The 4,867-nt window shown below is 49.2% G+C and overlaps 1 pseudogene across 1 annotated transcript; it reads right to left on the bottom strand.

The window, feature by feature from the left end:
* Positions 1-2,037: 2,037 nt before the first annotated feature.
* LOC307096559 (melanoma antigen preferentially expressed in tumors-like) lies at positions 2,038-4,210 on the bottom strand (annotated as a pseudogene). The gene is made up of 2 exons: positions 3,723-4,210; positions 2,038-2,598 (listed from the first exon to the last, which is right to left on the bottom strand). The product of its transcript is annotated as a melanoma antigen preferentially expressed in tumors-like (transcript).
* Positions 4,211-4,867: the final 657 nt, after the last annotated feature.

The raw sequence follows: 4,867 nt of genomic DNA, 5'->3' as shown, positions 1-4,867 counted from the left end.
CAGGCCAGGCTCGAGGGACCCCACTGGTGCATGGATGTGTGCACCGGGCCTCTAATAAATATAATAAAAAAGGAAAGGTGGAGAAACTGTCAGTAAATCATTTTTAATTTAAAAATATAAATATGAAACCATTATTTGTGTGAAAACAGTAACATTGAATGAAGAGATACACCTCAAATTTCATTCATATCTTTCAAAGCAAAAGATATCTTAGCATTCTTTACATTGAGAATGGATGCTAATGATCAATTCCTCCCAGTAGTAGAAGTAGCAGAGTGTGCCTAGCTGGTGCGGGTCAGTAGACCTATGATCCAAGAGGATGTAGTTCAATTCTCAGTTGGGGCATGCTCCTGAGTTTAAGCCTTGATCCCAGGGGTGGGGGGATATACAGGAGACAGCCAACCAATGATTGTGTCTCATTGTTTAGGTTTCTATCCATCTCTCCTTCTCCCTTCCTCTCTGAAATTATTAACAAATGTACTTAAGAAATGGAAATATATGCTCACAAGCTGATGGGCCCAAACTAGAAGAGGAGAAGGAAGCAGAAAATAAAGTAACGACAATGAAAAGAAAGAAGGGCCAGGTGCTGTGTGTGGCAAGCTAGGAAGCTGCTTACACCCAGCAGAGAGCAGCAAGCACATGAGTGGCTGGCACTGAATGAGAGGCAGTAGAAGGAGAAAAAGCAGGAATGAATCTCTCACCTTCTGGGAGACTAGAATCACAAATGCAGCCCTGCCCCTGGGCCTGGGTGTGTGGTCTTCTCCCCTGGTGTTCCACTGGCAGGCCACTCAGTGAGCCAAATGAGACAGCCCTGGGCCAGAATGCAGTGGCATGTGGGCAGGGAGCCTGTTTCTTACTGGGCAGCTGACTGTCCGTTGATTATGGGATCCAACAGCACAGTATGACATCTCCCTTTCACTCAGTTGTATTGCCCCTCAGGCTGGCCCTCCATATCCCCAACTCCCCAGAGTGACCTTCACCTGTGTCCACCTAAGTGCTCTTCCGGATTGCTTGGGGTTGGCCACTCTTCAGACCCAAAACCCAGGGACTGTCACTGGCTCAGAGTTGGTTTACCACCTCCTAGATGGATGGGAAAGAGGGTCATGTGGGGAGAGTCTTCTCGCATTATGACCTAGCCTCCACAAAGGGTTTCATATTCTTAGTACGGGACACAGATACTAAGCAAAGGTTTATGCCAGCTTAATGTTGTGCTAAAAGGAATGTAACTGTTTTTACTGGCTACAAGTATTGGACTGCAAGCAGGGACTGGATCCAGGGGGACGACAGGTGTGGATTTGTGAGTTCAGGCCTCTGACTAGGTGGCAGGATGATGTCCCTTTCAGTACTGGGGTCTGACTTTTGCACAGGGAAGCTCTACCATGGAGTGGCCAAAGGCCAGTGATGTAGGCTCCCAGTGGGGAGGAGTATTTGAGTCCATGGCCGCTAGGAAGTTGTAGTTCTGTGGTGATCACGGGAAGCCACTTGTTCCAGTCCCTGTGGATGCACCTTCTGTGGGCTTAACCACTGAACAGTCACAGAGGTAAGGGAGGAGGTACTGGTGCCCCAGAAAGAACCACCAAATCGGAATGGATAAATGGTGATGTGATCTACTGGAGCCAACCTCACCCAGCCTAGTGTCTGTGCATCACAGATGCTCAAGCCCTCTTATTTAACCAGTAACTGCAGATGGGAGAATCGGGTTAACATGTCATAGAGGACACCAGATGGTTCACATTCAGTTCTCTTTATTACTGACATTTATTAACAACCATTCAAGCAAAGGTAATTCCCGCATCTACCTCCCAAGCCAGAATCCCTTCTCCCTAGAGATTCAGGTGCATATCTCTAACTCCTTAGGACCCATCTCCCCAAAGAAACCATCTGTCCCCCTGTCAGCATTTCCCCACATCACTGAGTAGTTGTCTGAAACTGGCTGCTGGGATCCTTTAAGATACACTTATGTCTGGGCTTCAGTGTCCAAGAGCCCAGAGTAAAGCCTAAGAGATGTGTACTCAGCTAGACAGACATGTATCAGGGTCACAGAATGGGGTTTGTGTTATAGAAAGTTGTACAGCCACAGTGAGGACAGGGGTAAGCATAGAACCAGACCATGCCGGACCGCCCAACTCCTGAAGCATATGCTTCAGCTTGGCATGCACTTGAGCAAGTTGGCCCAGGTGGATGGTGCTGCTCCTTTCCTCGTAACTCTCCAGGGTTGGAGGGGCTGGGTAAGGCACACAATTCATCTTGCTCAGCCTGATGGTGTGGTGAAGCAGGTCCTCCAGGATGCTCATGGAGATGGCATTTTCACAGAAGCTTAGGGTCATGAGCTGAGAGCAGTGGCTCAGGGCAGGCAGGAGGTCCATGAACTTGGGGTCCATGATCGCACACTCATCCATGTCCAGGTCCTGCAGGGTGGGGGAGGCTCTCTAAAACAGAAATAGGAGGAGCCCAGAACTGAGGTTGGTCAAGTTGAGCCTCCTGAAATTCAGGACTTTCAGCTGGCTGATGTTCAGGTGATGAGAGAGATGTCTAAAGTCACTTCCTAAAAGCAGACACTTAGTGATGGACAGCGTCTCCAAAGGGGTCTTCAGGCAGTTGGGAGACATAGAGCAGTTAGGTGAGGGTGATGGACCTGGGGGGCAGAGCATGGTGAGGATGACCAGGCTTTAAGGTAAAAGGCCCATTTCACCAAAGCCTAAAGCTTTCCAGATAATGATCAAACCCAGGATGTTGCACAGTGAAAAAATCATTCAAGTCACTGCAAATTTGAGTGGAATCCTTTCTCCATCTCTTATCTGCTCTGAGATGGATTCAACTGGATGAAACCTCACACACTCCATTTGTTCATCTGTTATGTGGAGCACATCATACACCCCACCCTCATACACACAGGTGTTGTGAGCATGAATGATGGGAGGTAAAGTTGGGAGGAGCTCAGAAAGGAGCCTGACCCAATGTCTCAAACAGGAAGTAACCAATGAACTTTAGTATTGGAGACATGACCCGAAATGCCTTCATTTTGAGGACCTTCCGGCCACAGCCTGGGTACCTGTCTCCCTCATCTCTTAGCCCATGAGGCTCCTGGCATAGTTGCAAAAATGGCTAATCTGGACAAGGTTGCGCAAAATCCAGTGGGGGCTGCCACCAAGCAGGAACTTAGATCACTGAATCATCTACAAACCACCTATCCCTTTTCATGATTCCTCCCTCCAGAATCCTGCATTTATCAGGCATTCCCTTAGCAGGAGCCTTTGTCAAGCCTTGGCAGACAGGTGATTCCAGGCAGGTTTGGATTGAAAGGCTGCCATCACCAAATCGCTAAGTGTGGACCTTAACCCCTGAAACCTCACATCTGATGGGCTTTCCTCTCTTCACTGCCATCCTTACTTCATTCTATTGCATAATATTCCTTTAGACAATTCTTAGAAGGATTCACAATCTACCATCACTGGCCCGAAACCCCCATTACTTCCATTCCCAGCAAGGAGTCTCTTTAATAGCATCTTTCTGAGTTCATACATCCTACCTTAGTCTGTGGGGGTGTTACTTGACAACATGCAAGGGGACAGAGGAGTGAACAAGACATTGACTGTATGGACCCTCTAGTGACTCAGGCTCTCTATCACTGATGATGGACAGCACATAGGAGGTCCCTTCACTGTGGACTGAAATGAGAAGTGGCTCTTGCTGGTCTGCAGAGAAACCTCACCACACCTCACCTGAGATTCTGGTCTAGGCGGCCTTTAAGGAAGGAGACAACATCCAAATAGAGCTCCTGGAGGTAGAACTGGTTGAGGAACTGAGAGGTGACCAGGCTAACACACTGCTTTTCCTGCTTCAAGGTGGTTTGAGAAGACATAAAGACATGGGAGAGGAGGAACCGACGCAGATTGACCTTCAGGCCCAGGTAAGGAGCGAACTTCCTCAGAGTGGACAGCCTCCAGGTACAATTTACCTCCAAATCCTGGACAAAGTCGAGCTGCACCATATCCAGGATGTTAATGTTTTGCTTCAACACGGGATAAACCGTCAGCTTCTTACAGCAAAGGTACAGCAAACCTCTCATCTCGCTGACTTTCTTAATAAGGTAGCTGAGGGACTCATCAAGAACACCTTTTTTAAGGCAAAGGTCAACTTACACCTCCATGGGGGCCAAGGGTGGATTTGGCCCTGCCCTTAAGCTGTCCACTTTCCCCCTCTTCCTCATTGATGTGGGACCTCAGGCTAAAGCAGTGAGCAAACATCAGCTCTTGTTCCGCCCCACATGATCCAGAACTCCTAATGAGCTCCCTTCTGTAAATTCAGCATCTGCATTTTCCACCTCCTGTGGAGAAAACAGGAAATAGACTGGGGTGCATTAAGATAACAGGGAATGAGACCCTGACCATAATTCTGGGAATCTGGGCACCTGGGCCAGACACCCAATGTGCCTGTTACTCCATACCCCAGGAATCAGCTGCTCCTTGCACTACTGGGATCCTTCATGGTCCCCATTTCTGGTACCTTTGGGTGCCACCAGGAAGGGTGGGCTCATGTCCCTTCGGTCACCCTCTGCATCTTCATCAGCCCTATATACGTGATGCCTGTTCCAGAATGACCCCAGCAGTGGCTCCAAGTCCTCCCTGAGCTCTCCCTTTGGCCCTGCACGCTCCCATATTCCAGATGTAACTGCTCAGATCCCCAGGGCCCAACCAGGCTACTGAATCCCCCTCACCTGGGTCGAGTCTCCTGGGCAAGCAGGGCATGGAGCCCATCGAGCACAGTCTGAACGATATCATGGTAAGGCTGCCGATGGTTCATCAGAGCCCCCAGAGGGAGGCGGGGGAAAGGCCAATCCTGCACCTTGGCCTTCAGGACTTCGCTG

The sequence above is a fragment of the Cnephaeus nilssonii genome, assembly GCF_951640355.1.
Source record: "Cnephaeus nilssonii genome assembly, chromosome: Y".
NCBI lineage: Eukaryota > Metazoa > Chordata > Mammalia > Chiroptera > Vespertilionidae > Cnephaeus > Cnephaeus nilssonii.
The sequence above is the reverse complement of the archived record's forward strand: the minus strand, read 5'-3'. Positions and strand labels throughout refer to the sequence as shown.